General features: G+C 31.7%; 1 pseudogene; it reads right to left on the bottom strand.

Annotated features, from left to right (window-relative positions):
• Window positions 1-9205: 9205 nt before the first annotated feature.
• LOC101246770 (vestitone reductase-like) lies at window positions 9206-18872 on the bottom strand (annotated as a pseudogene).
• Window positions 18873-19968: the final 1096 nt, after the last annotated feature.

Here is a 19968-nt window from a genome sequence, read left to right on the forward strand (position 1 = left end):
CATTTCGAGGGAGATGACAACTTAATCATGTCTCTTTGAAAGGCGGACGACCCGACTTGAACTTAACATGTCATTTTAAGGGAGATGACAACCTAATCTTGTCTCTTTGAAAGGCAGACGACCCAACATTGAACTTAATATGTCATTTGGAGGAAGATGACAACCCAATCTTGTCTCTTTGAAAGGCGGACGACCCAACATTGAACTTAATATGTCATTTGGAGGAAGATGACAACCCGATCTTGTCTCTTTGAAAGGCGGACGACCCAACTTGAACATGCCATTTGAAGGGAGATGACAACCCAATCCTGTCTCTTTGAAAGGCGGACGACCCGACTTGAACTTAACATGTCATTTGAAGGGAGATGACAACCCAATCTTGTCTCTTTGAAAGGCGGACGACCCAACTTGAACTTAATATGTCATTTGGAGGGAGATGATAACCCAATCTTGTCTCTTTGAAAGGCGGACGACCCAACTTGAACATGACATTTGAAGGGAGATGACAACCCAATCTTGAACTTAATGTGTCATTTGAAGGGAGATGATAATCCAATATTGAACTTAACGTGTCATTTGAAGGGATATGACAACCCAACATGTCTCTTTGAAAGGCGGACGACCCAACTTGAACTTAATATGTCATTTGAAGGGAGATGACAACCCAATCTTGTCTCTTTGAAAGGCGGACAACCCAACTTGAACTTAATATGTCATTTGAAGGGAGATGACAACCCAATCCTATCTCTTTGAAAGGCGGATTACCCGACTTGAACTTAACATGTCATTTGAAGGGAGATGAAAACCCAATCTTGTCTCATTGAAAGGCGGACGACCCAACATTGAACTTAATATGTCATTTGGAGGGATATGACAACCCAATCTTGTCTCTTTGAAAGGCGGACGACCCAACTTGAACATGCCATTTGAAGGGAGATGACAACCCAATCTTGAACTTAATGTGTCATTTGAAGGGAGATGACAACCCAATATTGAACTTAACGTGTCATTTGAAGGGAGATGACAACCAAACATGTCTCTTTGAAAGGCGGACGACCCAACTTGAACTTAACATGACGTATCACAAAATCTGCAATATCAATGTTAGTAGCAAATATAACATAATTTATACAAGCATGACCATATGAACAAGGTATTAACCAATGCAATGATTCAAACTTAATAACATCAGGAATTAAATAAAATGTCAATTTAAAATAGAATAAAAAAAGTGTCATATTGAACGGCATGACAAACCAATCTGAAATAAATCATTTTATTTGAGACAACAAATCAATTTTGAGAAGATATGATTTTGAAAGGTATGACGACCTAAATTTAAGAAAATGTCATGTTGAAAGGTATGACTACCTAACTTTAAAAGATGTCATTTTGAAAGGTATGACTAGCGAAAATAAAAGATGTCATTTTGAAGGATATGACAACCCAAAAATAAAAAGATGTCATTTTGAAGGATATGACGACCCAAAAAATAAAAAGATGTCATTTTGAAGGGTATGACTACCCAAAAAATGCAATTTAAACCTTGAAATGGTCCACAAAGTTATTTGGGCGAATATTAGGCATAAATATAAAAATGATGTCAGTTTGGAATGTATGACGACCTAAAAAAGATGTCATTTTGAAGGGTATGACCACCAAAAACTAAAAAATATGTCATTTTGAAGGGCATGACTACAAAAAATGCAATTTAAACTTTGAAACGGTCCACAAAGTTGTTTGGACAAATATCAACAATGAAACACTCCACAGAGTTGGTATGGACAAATATCAACAATGAAACGGTCCACAAAAGTTGGTATGGACAAATATGGGGCTGAAAAATAAAATGATGTCAGTTTGAAAGGTATGACGACCCAAATTTAAAAGATATCATTTTGAAGGGAATGAATACCGAAAAATAAAATATGTCATTTTGAAGGGTATGACTACTAAAAATGCAATTTAAACTTTGAAACGGTCCACAACATTGGTATGGACAAATATTGTAAAGTGGGTTTCAATCCATTTTTATTTTATGAACAATGAAACATATTTTAACTTGGTTAGCGCCAACAATAGTATTGTACAAAAATTTCTCACAATTTTTCTCTTTCAACTAAAATTGACATCGAGGTAATTCATTTAAATTCAAGTGGTACCTCAAATGTACTTAAGCAACAACAAAATTTGTCCATCTTTCTATAAACAAAAGCTTAGAGCTAGACCTAACATCATGTTTCAAGTGCCTTCACAAGAAAGAAACTTTTAATTTGCGCACATTTAAATTGTTTTGATTTGGAAACATCTGGAAAAGCACACTCACACTCGAAAAAAAAATTTCAATGCATGCAATTGTGATACCATATGCTTGACCTTCATGTAAATCTCCATTAATGTTGAACATTTGAATTGAAATCATGTAGGGCTTGTTAATAACTTGTAATGTTGGCTTAGGAACAGGTAGGATAGTCATTTGGGATTAAAGTGACTTATTCCTTCTTGAGCATTGCACTAAATAGATGCTTTCAACATCTATTACGCTTTTAGCGTTTGATTCTCTTTGTTGTCCCTTCCTTTTGCACTTTTGACTTCTTTGAAACTTTGTTTGTCTGAATTTTCCCCCTTTTTGAATTTTCTCCTTTTTGTTTGGAGTGTTTTTCTTCTTTTTGAAATTTTGCTTTCTTAAATTGGTGGGGAATTTTGAAGCTTTTTTTTTCTTCTGAAGTCATTGTTATTTTCTTGACATTCAGAAACATTGATAACTTTTGTCTTTGACAAATTTGAACTTTGTATCTTCTCTTATAACTTGCATGTCTTCAGTGCGCTCAAGAAAGTCTGGTCAAAAGAGAGATAGTGCGTAAAAGCACTCAGAAAAGGTATAGGTTAAGATGTGGTTGTCCAAAGAAAAGGCTATAGGCTCAAACTGGGGACATCTAAGGATTAACATCATTTGGTAGGTTTTGAAAGGCTCAAACGGATCAAAGAAGGCCTGCAATCATTTTTCAAAATCAAACATTACTCAGAATTTCGCCTCAATAACATTTAGGCTATGTTCTAGATCAACAATGTAAAATAATTGAATTTGATTCAAAACTCACTACACAATGCACATGAAACAATGAATCTGATTTTGTTCTAATCTTGAATTTATACAAGACAACATTTGCAAGTGTAACAAAGTATGAATGAGAGGTACCAAAAGAATCCATGGTTTAACAAGAAGTCAATCTTCATTATTATACAAATTATTTTTCATATGCACACTTGAACTGCGTTGGCACCAACCCAATGAAAAATAATTTCGAAAATATAAACATTCAAAGAATAAAAAATAAATAAATAAAAATCTTTTGAAGAAAGGATACCGAACCCAATAAGGGCTGCCTACGTATCTCATTGATGAGAATTAGGTTTGCGTAGTTCTTTCAAATATGACATAAAATTCATAAACAACAAATTACTTTTTGAAAGGAAAAATAATGAGAATAAAAACCAATGAGTCACATTGAAAGGCGGGCAACCCGAATTGAACAAAATATTTTTTAATTATTTAAAAAGGAAATTAACAAGAATGAAGGAATCAGTGGATCACATTGAAGGGCGGACCACCCAAATTTAACAAAAGTAACAAAAATAAAATAAGAAAATAATGAGTCGCGTTGAAGGGAGGACTACCCAAACTCTTAAAAAAAATGTCAATTAAACTAATTTTTTCAATGGAGTATTATAAAAATCAAAGATATACAATGAATGTGACATCATGTACAAAAAATTAATGCAAAATATACAAATCAACTCGGAGTGAAGCCTCATAAATTTTAGAGTTTGCGTACAAATTTGTTGAAAATTTTTAGGGCATTCCTTGAAAATTTTTCCCCTATTTCAGCTTCAACAACCTCCAGTATTTAATCTTGTACTATCTCCTTTATAAAAATTTTGGAGACCTCCTCAAAAATTTTTGCCACAGTTTCCGTTTTCAAATTTTGGAAAGCTTACAGGGAAGATGACCGAGCCTTTAGGGCGCCTACGTATCCCATTGAAGTAGGAATCAGGTCAAACGTAGTTCCAATATATTCTGACTCAGATAGAGAATGGACTGCGATTATGAATGTTCAAAAAATAGCTGACCAAGAGTGGTTTTGAATAACAGGGGACCCAAGCGGACAACTTAGGCTGGAACTCACAACAACCATTGGACGCATGACGAACCAATAAATTGTCAATCATTCCAAAAAAATGATCGAGTATAGAAAAGTCTGATCTGCGGTTCCGCAAAATCATTCTTTAATATACTATACATATGTGTTGAAAAATGTCATTAATGCAATGACAATATACAATAAATAATGAAAGAATAATGAGTATAATATGCAAATGATTACCAAAAAATACAAGATATAATGAATAACACAATAAAAGAATAGTATCCTCAATTCGGAAAGATAAACCCAAAATAGTTAGAACCTCTAATTTTCCAACGGAGTTGCCATTCTGTTGACATCCTTTGAATGGAGCAACGTCGCGGAAGCTCAATTAAAAAAAAGAACTTTAAAAAATTATAAAAGGTTTAAAAAAAAGGTTAAAAGGGGTGAAAAGGGGTAAAAAGATTAAAGGGATTAATGGGGATTAAAGGGAAAAGGGGGTCGCCACCTTGTTTTTAGGAAAACTAGGAAACCAATTAACTAATTAACTTAAAAGAGATTCTACGAAACCAATTTGATTCTAGGTAAGGGGTTCAAGTTATTCCGAAGGGAATGGGTTAGGCACCCTTCGAAATCCACAACTATGGTTCCCGACTGAGTTCATTTTTTCAAATTGAGGAGATAACAATAAAATATCAGTAATATAATATACAATAAATAATAATAATAAAATAAAACAACAACATGAGAAACGACCTAAGGTTTGCCTAGCATCTATATCTTCAAAATAATGAATTGTAAGATACAATTCGAACTCCTTGCGAATAACTTCAATGAAACAAGTCTTGGGTACCTGTAAACACACTTAGTAAAAGTGTTAGTAATGAATAAAATTGAATATATGAAATAATACTTTAAAAACAAAAATCCGTCTTAACATGGGAGGCCTTGGAAATCGACGGTAATTTCTTCATCGGCCCATTTAACAAATATATTTAATATAACCTGAACATCAACAAAATATAACAATCTTATCACAAGAGAATATGGAAAACAACAACCCAACTAAAACAACATAATTAGAAATGGAAACAACAATAACGTAAAATATAAATATTAAAAATAACATTAAAATAGAATAATAACAAAACCCTGACAAGTTAAGATAGCATATAGTTGACTAACAATTTCAAAGAATAATAATAATAAATAAATAAACATCAAACCATAAAATAATGCTAATATTAAAACTACAATAAACACAAATATTAATTGACTTTTAGAACTACATTAAACTAAAAAAAAACAAGCTACATATAATAAATAGAAAACGTAAAAAAGCTGGGAATCAAATAAAACAAGGCTAAGAAAAAAAATTTACCTAAATCTGGGCAGCGAACCAAAACTACGAGTTTGAGGGAGACGACTCTACCTCCTCAACTCGAAAAATCACAAAAAACACTTTAAAATTTTGAACTATGGAACCAAGAATTCTCAAAATTTTATGGGTACTCTTTGGTCTTCCCCTCCAAAATCCTCCTCTAAAAATAGTGAATGAAGTGGATTTATATAGAAACCCAAAAATCCTCAAAAAGGATGAAATACCGATGTGGGACTATTGCAAAATTGAAAATTGTTTGAGAAACGATGTGGGAAAGACAAATTTTTTATTGGACTCAAAATGTATATATTTTAAACCATCGGACCAAAATTTGGTGTCAACACTAGTAAAAAACATGGAGGAATGAGAATGTTATAGAGTAGAGTTTAAAAAATATTGATGATGTACCTCGTGTTTCTCATGATGACATTTCACATTCTAAGTAAACTGATCAGAACGAAGGAGTTGGTGCACAATGAACATACTAAAAAAAATTATCAATGTCAGTAAAAATACCTTTCTTCCTCACTTTAGTAATCTTTATCCCAATCCTTATCCTCAAATTTTAGACTCTTTGACTCTTTGATATGCTTATGTCTGTCTCAGACACATGATATCATATGCTCTTTATTTAGGGCTCTAAGGGCTTAAACTGATACATATTTGTTTATTCTGTTTCTCATTGAAGATCTTAATTGTGTATGCATTTTACATGACTAATATCCTCAGATTAACTAACCATTTTGTTAGCAGAAGTGTAGTTTAAAGTGTTGCTCAAGTGACTATGAGTTAAAAATGATATTGCACTCATTGAATGTTATTAGAGTTCTTTAGTTATTGGTTTTCAGTGATGTCAAAAGGGGAAAATTATATAATATGGATAAACATAAACATAGTTTGTCATCATAAAAAAGGGGGAAATTGTTGGGGAATGAGAAAACATGAAGATTGTAGTTTTGATGGATGACAAATAGTTATAGTTTTGATCACTAAAAAGGAGTCTTGATGTGTAATAAATCATTGTTTATCGTCATATAAAAGGGAAAAAATGTTGGGAAGTAGGAGAACATATAAAGTAGTTTTGATGATTGATAAAGTGAAGGCAAGGTTCGCTACTTATTGTCGTATGTGTACTCTATCTGCAGATAACCTGTACAATTATGAGAGATTGTGGCAAAGAGCAACAAGTAATATGATGACATATTGGAAGAAAATACATATACATACAGATAAGAAAAAGGAAATCAAGCAAAACGTGTGAAATCAAGCAAAACGTGTTGAAAGCCAAAGTTGAACAAACAATGCTCAAAGTTCAAGTTGAAACGAATAAGGAAACTTGAAGTCGTATATTACTGCTCAGTGTAATATGGTTAGCACGTTCTTGATTAGCAAGTTTTGATGATAGACATATACACATCAGTGTAGAAACAAACCACTATGCAGATTAGGCAAATACACGTAATTGTAAAAGATGGAAACAAATATAGAAAGAAATAAAGAAGGAAAGAAATAAAAAAAAGTAGCAATTCAAATAAAAAAATGAAAGAAACAATAAAGTTACCGTTTAAGTCAAATAAAGAAAGAAGTAAATATTCACAAATTCAAGAAGGAAAAAGATTTGTAATTCCTTTCCTTTTAGAAGTTGAAGGCAAACCAAATCTATAAAAGGAACGAGAAGTTGAAGGAAAAAAACGTCATTGCATAAATACAAATCGAGAGAGTTTATCAGCAAAGCAAGAACAATAGTCATTGCATATTCACGAAATATATCATCTTGAGAGCAGTATTTAATGGAGAAAAAAATGCAGCCTTCATCACAACAACGTAAGGACCAGGTTCACCTTCATCACAACAACGTAAGGACCAGGTCCACGTATCTGTTTCACTCAGAACTATTGAATGTGGAAGTCTAATAGTCTAGGGTTATTAGTCTTTGTTGATTTATTTTAGGTTTATTATTGAGTTGTAGTAATTCCTAGATTGTGTAACAAGAAGTGGGTTTGACTTCTTGGGAGTAGAGTATTGAGAGAATTGTAACAAGAAGTGGGTTTGACTTCTTGGGAAAGCGGTTGTGAGAATTGTAAACAAGATGTGGGTTCTAACTTTTTGGGTGGTTAGAGTTAAGAAGACTTGAGAGTTTTTGTAAACAAGAAGCGAGTTTGACTTCTTGATGAGTAGGAAGTTTTCGATTATAGTTAATCGAAAAGGGCAGAAGCTCAGAGTTAGATTCATTGATTAACTGAGTTGTAAATCTTTAATTAATATAAAACTTTGATGTGATATTTCCCTTCCTTGAGTTAGGAAGGTTTCCACGATAAATCTTTGTTTTATTGTGTTGCGATAGAATTAATACAACCTGATTCTTGTATCGGGGTAAGGTTTTCTTCACAACATATACACATAAAACAGCCTCAAGTATTTTTTATCATAGCAACCAAATATTGAAATCACCATTCCTTGAGTTTTCAAAAATAACACACCCATAATTCTTTACTCGGACAAAAATAGAGCAATAACTCTACCTCAAGTTATGCAACTTATCGTTTTAACTTGAAATCTTCAAGAACTTCAACCCCCCTCCACACTTAAACCAAAGAAGAAGATAAAAGTATTTTAATAACCAAGAAAACTGAGTAGTGTGTTACGGAAACATTCTGCCTTTATGCTTATACTTAAGCATAAATAATATGATTTGCTTATGTTCCATGGGAAAATTAAGCTAAATCCATAAGTGAGCTCACTTACCTTGTCTTGTAAAGATGACAGTTTCTTCAAGAACCCTAGAAGGAATTTTATGGTTGTTGTTTAATACTTGAAAGAAAAGGCAGAGAGGGTTGATGTTAATTCTTAATTTTGCATGTTAGAATGAGCAGAAATATCAAGCAGTATTTATTTTATGTTGGGATTTCTTGACCCTTAAGAAATCCTTTAGAACCTCCCCTTTTATCTCTATTTTCAGCCATTAACAGCTCAAAGTAGGTAATTCATCTACTTGTCTTTTCTTAGTTGGGCGTACTTAAATTTCCCCTTGGCAGATTAGGCTATTACATTTTGGATAAATTAGCTAACTAGTCAAACTTCCTAACTTTATTATAAAAAATGTCTACACTTTAAAATAATTATTAAAAATGTCAAAATGTCAATATTTTAAAAAATAAAGTGTATCCTAATACAATTCATTTATCTTTCTTTTTATTTCTGAAATTGGGCCTACTTTTTGACTCTTTTACATGTGAAAGACATAATAAAAGACTTCACTACCCACTTTTCACTCTCTAAATTTTTTATCCAAATTTCATCCTTCTTCTTTCGCTCAAGATTTCTTTCATTATTTCGTATTCTCAAGTAATTAAACCTTGCTTTTAAAAAAATCAAAATCCTCCATTTTCCTAAGAAATCTTAGAAATCATTCAAAAGATTTTCAACTTTTGTCGAAGTATTGAGATACAAAAATATTTTGTATGTTGGATATAGATATGGAAGAAGTACCAAGTGAAGAAGTGTCATCATTAAAGTGTCAATATTAGGATAATCATTGAAAAGTATTAAATTAGATTTGGAAGAGGTATCAGGCGAAGAAGTACCGTCAATATTTGGAAAGTTGATGAAATTGTTGAAGATCAAGATGAAAAAAAACTTTATGGCATGTTGCATTTCGTATCTAAACTATAAAATGGTATTTTTTTTTTATTGTTTTTATTGTCTGTTGCATTTTGTATTCATTCTAACTATATGTCAATAAGTTTCATTTTTTTGGTGCTCACTTTGTATTTCAATATCACTTTGTTTGCCAACAAATTTTGTATTTCTTTTTTTAGTATGTATTCATTCTAAAATCTTCTTCACTACAAGCAAAAATCTAAAATCAATCGACTTCAATTCGACATAGATTGAGTATTTTCCATGGAGTGCTAAAAATAAATGGGAATTTGATCAGGAATGAGGGAGATAAAAGTCATGTTGATTGTGGAACCAAAAATGTATAATAGGAAAGAGATTTTACAAATTTTAATTCCAAAAATAAAGATTGAAAGAGTGTAAGAGTAGTGAAAAAGAACTAGGCCGACTTAAAGCTATACTAAAATTATGATTAATAATTCTGGTAACTTTTTTGGTTTATATTTAAAAGTTAACTTATATGAAATATTATTTCCTATGGTTTTTCTGCATTATGTTATTAACTAATTTTTAAATTAAACAAATGACAAGAATACATAAATCAATAATATAATAAACTAAAATATTGACATCTTTAATAACTATTGAAATTGTGGCTATCAGGTCTCATTAAATGTTAAAATATGTTTTTTTTGAAAAACTTCTCTTATTTTCAAAGAATAGATAACAAAAATATATATTGTAGTAGTTTCCCATATTTTAGAAGAATATATAATAACAATATAATTTTGTAATGAGACTTTTAAGGAATTGTTCCTTTTTAAAATAATTCTCTCCCCTAAATTTCTCCTTTTTGTTCTTTAACAATTTATCATGCCCCGAGCCTACACCTTGGACGTGGCTGACACCCAATGACCATTGTTGGCCATGAGCGAACCCTTGGTCTGACTTACTTAACTTAGGGGAAGACTTAACTCAATCATGAAGCAAGAAACATTCTCAAAAGAATTACTTAAAATGAAATAGCTTGGCCAAACTGACACTCATAATAAAATATTGTAAATAATGAGAGACTCAAAACTAAAATGTTTGACTGTCTATCTGTCTATGAAGCCTCTATAATACTAAGATGGATGTTGGGATAGACCCCATAATATCCTATAAAAGAAGTAATGAAAATCATGTAAATGTGTCCTCCAAAATGCAAGGAGGCTCACCACTGACTTCGAGTGCTTAGTTGGATCAACGAGGCACTAGGTGATGTTGATCCTGGTTACCTGCATCTACATCATAAGACGATGCAGGTCAACTGGCATCAGTACATTGAATTTATGAGTATGCGAGTTGGAATGCTAAACAACAACTTAAGCTCGAAAATAATAAAAAGAAACACTTACCTTAGTTCTGCTCAACTCATGAAATACTGAACTTAAATCAAGTAATAATGACATACGCAATATATATAAAGCTTGTAAAACACTTTAAACAACTCAGTTCGTTTAAGAAAATGCAATAACAAACTCAACTTTACTTATTTATGAAAGTAATATAGTTTCTATGGGAGATTCTCTAATCGACAACCATCACTATGAGCCTAAGTGATGGTACAACGTTTTACCTCACGTTGCAAAAGGACCGTCCTATATATACCTTGCTTTCAGTATAGAACCTGAACTACTAAGTGGGTCCACTAGTCCATGCTAAAAAGCACTATGGATTCATCTAAATAGTATGACCCTTCTTCTGTCCATGTTGACTACATGGTTTATGGGGGCTTGGGTTAATAAGAACTCGCATCCCCATATCGATGCTCAATACTACTCCCAAAATACTTAGCTCATATGTTTTTAAAACAACTTTTTCTCTGGTTTGAGGTAATTTCTCAAACTTAACTTTAAAAGCTCTCTTGGAACTCATACTTTCCTCTTTATTAAAAATAGCCAAGGGCTTCCTTTCTTGCTCAAAATATGAAAACATTTGTAACTCTTAGGGAATACTTAGTTCCTATATAAATTTAAAGAAATAAACTAACTCTTTACTCTTTGCTTAACTTAAAACTTGAGCCTTAAAACAAAGTTAAAACGTTAGTTAAAGACTGTTGAAAACTTCTAAGAATTTACTTTGACTTGCTTCTTAACTTTTAAACTTGACTCTTAACTTCTTTGACTTTGACCTTAACTTTTCTTGAATTGGATTATGGGTTAAAGGTTCATGATTTCATGTTTATGGATTATTTCATGATGTTTAGTTCTACTTTAGAGTGTTGGAATCACCTAAGAAATGTGGGTACATCACTTAGGAACTAGTACCAAAGAGTGGAGAATGAATGGGGGTGAACTGGTGTCCTTGGCACTCTGAAAGGCGTGGGGCGCCAGGCCCCAGACTTCAAAGGCCAAGTTGGGGCTCTCTAGCTGGTGCGCCGCCCCAAGGCCCTACGGACAAAGACTGTCTTGTGGGGCTATGGAGGAGTGTCACCCCAGGGCTCTAAGGACAGGCATTTCGACTTTTCTTTTCTATTTTTAATCTTTAAACCCTCTAAAACTCGATGATGATTTCCCCCAAACACTTAGAATCACTAATACCCTAAATACACAATAGATTAGACTCAAAAACAACCAGGAAACAAGAATTAAATCAACTCTAGGCATGCAACAACAACTCAACCAACAAGTATTCAACAATATTCTTTCAGAATTTCACTTTTCATCTTTCAATCTACTAAAAATTGCTAAATTAATAAAGTTGGCGTGTGGGTTAACTAACCAAACATGAAAAGATCTCACATACCTTTATAGGGATCACCCCCGACGAATTCCACTCGCAAAACCTTAGCGTTCTTGACGAATCCTTGAGTTTTTTTTCTTCCTTTTCATTCTTCTCTTCTCTTTTCTGCAAGCCCTAAGCATAAAATAACTTTTCAAATCTGAACTAAAACTTATTCTTACCCCAAATAAATTCCTAAATGAAATAGGAAATAAATAGGTGGAAAAACTAGTTCGCCCTTACTTAAATTCGGAATTGGACTTTCCTTATTTCAACAACCCAACTTTCGATAGGCATATCTCCCTCATACGATATAAAAAATGCACAAAGTTGGCGGTGTTGGAAAGATCTCTCTAAGGGGTTTCCAACCTAATCAAGAACTGACTCTAATTCATCCTGACCTAGAATTTTTGACCATTTGAAAATAACCAAAAATGCACTTCCTTAACTTGAGGAAATTTTCTAGATTTCTCCTTTTCTTGTCAAAGTGATAAATTTTAGTTTCTTAGCTTATTCTTGGATATTACGAGTTATGAGATGTTACACAATTGTATTCTTTCAATTAAGAGAAATAATAAAACCTAAATAAGGTACATAATAAATTGAAATTTTTATATTTTTACTAATTACTGAAACTGTTGACATTGTTTTTTCTTACTTAATTTGGGCCTCAAATGAGTCCATTAACATGGCCTAAATCTGACCCATTAGCCTTGAGTCCTTTAACTAGATCCATATAGCTCAAGTAGGTGATGCACCTAGTAACTTAATTAAACCAAACAGGCAGCTCAATATTTTATTCCTTTATGTAAATCTGAATTTCTTTTGCTTTAACTTAAACTTTGAACTTTAAGCTCGATTACCATCTTGCTATCTTGATTTTCAATATTTCAATCAAACTAAACTTGGCAGTATGCCTATTGAAACATGTGGGGGCATCACAACACCTTCCGATCTAATTCAAATCATCACTGCTCAATTAAGTACCTTGTTCTCTCACCTAGATGATCGGGCTATGTTGAGTGTCAAGTGAATAGAACCACTATATGCATAACACATGGTATTATAATTTTGGACTTCTAAATTTAAATCGAACAAATGTCATTTATCTAAATATGCACTTGAAAAAATTTGAAGAAAAGATGTGGACATGTGGTGAGGAGTATAATATTTGTGTAATCAAAATTTATATGACACCATTGGAATTTTAAAATTTAAAGTTTTAAATTTTGTTCATGAATTTAAACATAGATGCTGTAAAATTTTAGAAATAAAATTTAAGTATTTAAAAACTATGTCGTAATTACTATTAATCAAAATAATTATACAACATGAAATAGTTTCTAAAAAATATATATAAAATATCTGGATCAATAAAAACATGATTGACCTCTTGTAAAACATAAAATAATTACATAAATTGAGACGGAGATAGTAATTGTTATGATAGTTCCAGCTAAGCTAGCAACTAGCTACTTTAAATATTATAATATAGGGATAATGCCCATGTACCCCCTCAACCTATGTCCGAAATCTCAGAGACACACTTATACTATACTAAGGTCCTATTACCCCCCTGAACTTATTTTATAAGTAATTTTCTACCCCTTTTTAGCCTACGTGGCACTAGTTTGAAAAAAAGTCAGTCATCGTTGGACCCATAAAATAGTGTCACGTAAGCTAAAAAGGGGTAAAAAATTATTAATAAAATAAGTTCAGGGGGGTAATAGGACCTTAGTATAGTATAAGTGTGTCTCTGAGATTTCGGGCATAGGTTGAGGGGGTACTTGGGCATTATCCCAAAAGAAAAACATGAAGAACTATCCGAGTCCACAGAATCCACTATTTCTCCTTATGAAATTTAATTCCCTAAAGTACCCAAGGTTGCAGATAAATTTCTCACAAGATACAACGGATTAACCATTAAAGAAGTAACAGTTGCTTAAACTTCAATAATTTCAACGAACTCAAATGACAGCAACGAATCACACAGACACGATCTATCGATTTTGTTTTATAAGAAATGTATGCAATATGAGGAAAGAATTTGATGCACAAAACGAAAGAAAATCTCTCTATTTATAGCCAACAAAAGGTAAATGTCACAACTCTTTGGAAATAAGACAACCTTTCAGAAAAAGGCACAACCCTTTAGAAAAGACAGAATTTTTCATAAAGGTCACAACCTTTGGACAAAGTCACAACCCTTTAACACTTTGTTTGGGTCATTGTTACCCATTGTTTCATAATATATTGTATTGTATTGAACTCTATTGTACTGTATTGTATGGTAGATACAATGTTTGGTTAGATTGTATTGTTTGTTGTAATATTTTAATTGTTTGGTTTGATTGTATCGTATTGTATTGTAATTTATAAATTTACTTAAATATTCTTAATTATTCTAGGGTAGGAGGTTTGACTAGATTTAAATAATTAAGGTAAAGGGTAAAATAGTATTTTGAAATATTATGTAAAGATATAATTGGAAAAACAAATTAAGTAACAATGGGAACACACCAAATTGGTTGTTCCATAAAATAGGGGTTTCCACTGTTATGTAACAACAAAATTTAACAACACAATACAATCCATTTTAAGTAACAATCAAAACAATCATTGTAGGTATACTAACAATACAATACAATACAATGGCTAACAATGATCCAAACATAGTGTAAGAGAGTCGCAACCCTTCATTTCTTGTTCACACCTTTAGACCTAACATCATGTTCTATTAGGCTACTCAAAATTAAGAAACTTAGTATTTTAGAATAGCTATTACGATTCATATTTTAAATTGTTTGACTCTCAAGAAACGAAATGTGTCAGATAGATATTTTGACTTCATGTTTCACTTTTCTTCTTTCCTCTTTTTGTTTGAAAAGGAAAAACAAATAAAAACAGTCGACCAATTAAAGTTAAGGCAAGATGCTGTACTTACTCAGTAATTTGTTTTTGAAATTCAGAGTATCTTGTTAAAAGAAACTCAGTTAGCTTTTCCCCTGTTATTTCAACAGCTGAGCAAGTATATCTCCCTTTTGCATTAGGATTTTCAAAAAGGAAAATGTGAGCATTTGTCACATCATCTACATGTACAAAAGGTACAATTGGAGGATAACTCATACTAAAATTTTGATGACCTGCACAAAAATTTTTAATTACAATTAAGTAGAACATATATATTATATATATACGTTGAGAAAATGAAAAGTTATGATATTTTAAGACGTAGCAAGAATCATTTTCATCGATGAACGAACAGAGCCAGGAATTTGAGGAGTAACAAAAGGTACCATGTATCCAAGTTGGAATTACAGTCACAAGATCAATACCATTTTTTTCAGCAAATCCAAGAGATGCTTTTTCTGTTAATGTCTTACTAATCGCGTAACAACTTGCAAAAGGCTTCAATGTTCTCATAACATCTACATCTATCCACGAGCATTCATCAATTATGACGTTGGAACTTCCAGTACCCACAACGGTTGATGCACTACAAGTGTATACAACGTGTTTAACTGTTTTTGAATCGAGATATGCCTGTAAAATACCTATTGTCCCATTAATTGATCTTTGTGTTATTCTTTCTTCTGTTTCTTTGTCTTCAAAATCAATTGGATGTGCAACATCAAATACACCGATGCAGCCTTCAATTTGGTGCATTGAAACTTTGTGGTTTGTGTAGATCAACATTAAAAATATTTAATCTTTCGTGTGCACCTGGGAGATTTCTGAGGTAGCTCACATCCTTCTTGCCATCTACAATCAATGATAGTTAGGCTAAAAAGATATATAATTTTAACTGGACAACAATGACATAAATTAGTTATACTCTGTTCAGTATATTTCTTCATCAACCATCATTGAAGTGTGAAAAGGTATATCTCAATTATTTTTTTCCTTTAGTTTAATTTTTTCTAATCATGTGTTTGAAATACTTGAATATCTTAATAAGTTTTATTTTAAAAGCTATTTTATTTATTTGAGTATTGATCAACTATTTTGGTGTATTGTGGATGATTTTTAGTAAGTTTGATATACTTGACTACTATTCCAGTTTGGAGTTCAATGAGTTTGGAGAAAGATTTTTTTAGAGTATCCAAAACAAGTTTGGCACCTCAAAATCAACTAGGTCGAGATGAAAATGTCAAGCAAATACACGACTAGCAAGGTTTATATTTTTACTTGTCCTAATGTATGAACAGTCTTGGCAACAATTCTGGCTTCGTCACTGTCTGTTCTAGTTTATGTGGAGGTACTATTAAAAAAAATTAGTATTTCTTTTAAATATTTTAAAGGAAAAATGCACAAGTACCCTCTCAACCTATGCCCGAAATTCCAGAGACACACTTATACTATATTAAGGTCCTATTACCCCCTGAACTTATTTTATAAGTAATTTTCTACCCCTTTTAGCCTACGTGGCACTAGTTTGAAAAAAAAAAAGTCAACCATCGTTGGGCCCACAAGATAGTGTCACGTAGGTCGAAAAGGGGTAAAAAATTATTAATAAAATAAGTTCAGGGTAGGACCTTAATATAGTATAAGTGTGTCTCTGAGATTTCGGGCATAGGTTGAGGGAGTACTTGGACATTATCCCTATTTTTAATTATTGATTATTGTGACTTATATTATTCTTATTTGGGGAAAATGCACCCTAGACTATGATTGAAATTTCAGAGACACGCCTTAACTAAATAAGGTCCTATTATTCTTCTAAACTTATTTATTTCGTAATTTTATACACCTTTTGTTTTACGAGACACACTCCGTGACTCCACGCAATTGATGGCGTGAGAGATATTTAGATGCCACATAAGACAAAAAGGTGCACAAAATTACAAAAAAAAGATAAGTTCAGGGGGTAATAGGACCTTAGTTAGTTAAGGTGTTTCTCTGAGATTTCGGTCATAGTCTAGAGGGTACTTGTGCATTTACCCTTATTATTTTAAAAAATAGTTTACAAATATACAAATTTCATTTCTTAAAAAATAAAAAAAAATATAAACAAATTTTTGATCAAGCTTAATTGACACTTGAAAAATAATATGCATCACATAGATTGAGACAAATGACACAAATAGATGTTTGTAGTAGTTCTTTCTCCAAAAATAAATTAGCTAACCTACAAGACAAGGACACCTTTGATGAAGTGAAGAATAGGATATGTTGAATTATTGTTTTGTAAATGCAGCTAGGGATGCAGATATTTCTCCTAGGCAACAATGAAACAAAAAAAAAAGAAGCTTGGAAGAAAAAATAGTTGGGACGGTAAGATGACTAAGGAGTTTCTTCCAAGGCACCTACCGATGCGACTGATAAAGCAGAATCACATGACAGTGTCAACAACTTTACGAGATCCAATAAATCTAAGAAGATTTGATGAACTATCAAATATTGTTAGACAGATTTGAAGCAGAAGACAAGAGAAAAACACTCCAAGTTACTTTAGAAGGGCAATCTATCTTTTTTAGTTCATACTTTTGTAACATTAAGTTTGAGTTTAATCACTCAAATCTCATCATGGCTTTATACTTTTGTACTACTTAAGCATTCTCATTTGTAATATCATCATACATTGTATTATAAACTCTATGATGATCATACAATACTTAGTTCTCTCTAACTTTTGTTTTCTTCATGCGATTTAATTAGTAAAGGTATTGTACCTCATTACAATTGGTAAGGTAAGATTTGCCCCTTTTACTTGTATTTATCTCTGTTGAGGTTTTCTTTTTAAATAAAAATAATAATAATAAAATGACTACTCCGATCGTTTATCCCCTCCAACTTACCTCCCACCCCACCTTCCCCTTTCTTGAAGGCACATACTCTTTTGAAATCCCCTTTTGTTCTTCCTTCACTTTGTTTTTTTCTTTTCAATTTTTTTTTTGTGTCGTAGATTTGATTTGGACAAATATTCTATTGATACTATCTTTATATGAGGGTCTAGGGCTCTTCTTTTATTTTCCTTTCATTTCACATCTTGCCTTTTCATGTTCTTATAATAAAAATTAAATTAGTCTAATGTTTTTTATTTTTATTATTTTCTTTATATTATGTTTTGTAAAAATATTTATCAAGATCTTTTCACGATGGAGGTGATTTAGGGGGCAGGAACAAAAATGAAAGCAAAGAGGCGCGATAATATTACATTAAAAATTGTTCCTCACGCACTAAAAATGAGTGAAATACGCCTGTCACTAAACATAAAGCATTAAAATAACACACATCAAACCTTTACTTAAAGTATTTAAAATAATCAAAACCTACTTAACGTGAGTCTCAACTTTAAGATATGTCAATGATAATACATCAAAAATGATTATTAGCGGCAATTAAATATGTATTTTTAGTGGAAAGATAATTAACACTCTTGGTATATGTGCCTAAAACCTTTAGCAACATTAGTTCTAATAACACTTAACAAATGCCGACAAAAACTTTAGCAATCTTTATTAATATCAATATTTAATGCTACTAAAAATTATTTTTATTTTAGTGTAAGCTCCGCTTAAACACCATGCCATCACAAAATAGAAATGGAAGTTACTCCGTTAAAGAGTGATTAATTGTGCATACACAAAGTAAAGAAACGTAAACTTAAGCGCCAATTACATGATAGATTTATATTACTCGATATGATGAGCTTACGAAAGATTTAAAGTAGAATTAAACAACTAAGAAATTACCTCTAATAGTTGTGTTAACATAATAACCAATTTGAAGAAGTCTCATAACCATCCATGATCCAAGATAACCACTTCCTCCTGCTACACATACCTTTCCTTTCTCCTTCAACATCACTTCTTCCATATCTCCTTTATTCATCTCTTCTTTCTTTTCCTCTCTCTCTCTTTCTCTCTATGTAGTGGTTATAGGTCAAAGTGGTTTGAAAACAAGGACAAGCTATTATCATTTACCTATTGGTCATTACCTCACCTTTTAAAATTGGCCACACATCCCACTAACATGATTGAAATTGAAATAATATATAAATATGACCGTTAACTCGATTTCAGCGGATAATTATGTCCTCTAATTTTGAGTGTGAACAATTAAATGCTTAAACATGTATAAAATTAAACAAGTAAACACATGTGTCTTACATAACATAATACATGTAAGACATAAAATTGCAATGTCGGGTGCCATGTAGCATGAATGTGTATTTATTTAACTTTATATAAGTTTAAGTGTCTACTTGTGCACACCCAAAGTTAAAGGTCATAGTTATCAACTGACGTCAAGTTATGGGTCATGTTTATGTATTATGCCATTGAAATATGTCATAAATATGTGTTTTAACTTCATCTCAACTAATATTTATGTTTTTTTAGTTTTACGTGTGTACAAATAGGTATTTAATTTTTTTATATATAAAATTAAGCAAGTAAACCACATACATTTCTATGACATAATACAGGTGGAGGACATATATTGTCACGTAACACGCCAAATAGGACAAATATATCTACTTGTTCAACTTTATGTAAATTTAAATATTTATTTATATACAAGAAAAATTAAAGAAACAAATATCAAATAAAATCAAATTAAAAAAACATACTTATATATCACGTATAGACTAAAGTATTCACTATTCTGAGATAGTATCACAGCTGGGAAAGCAAAATGTTTTATTTTTTATATTAAGAAGTGTGAGAAAAATTAAACTATAAAATGGAACACTTTTATGGTTATTACGTGTAGGAAAATAAATATGCATTTTTTAATAACAATAACAATCGAAAATATAGAATTAACTTATATTGAACTTTGAGTTAACCAACAAATTTTCATTAATTTCTTTTTCTAGGTCTTGTCTAAACTTGATGCGTTTGATCGAGGTAGATGTACTTGTTGGGTTCATTGTAATGTGTGAATAGATAATTTAATAAGAAGTGTGAGAAAAATTAAACTATAAAATGGAACACTTTTTTATGGTTATTACGTGTAGGAAAATAAATATGCATTTTTTTTTTAATAACAATAACAATCGAAAATATAGATTTAACTTATATTGCAAATTACTTTGAGTTAACCAACAAATTTTCA

This window comes from Solanum lycopersicum, chromosome 10, assembly GCF_036512215.1.
Source record: "Solanum lycopersicum chromosome 10, SLM_r2.1".
NCBI classification, from domain to species: domain Eukaryota; kingdom Viridiplantae; phylum Streptophyta; class Magnoliopsida; order Solanales; family Solanaceae; genus Solanum; species Solanum lycopersicum.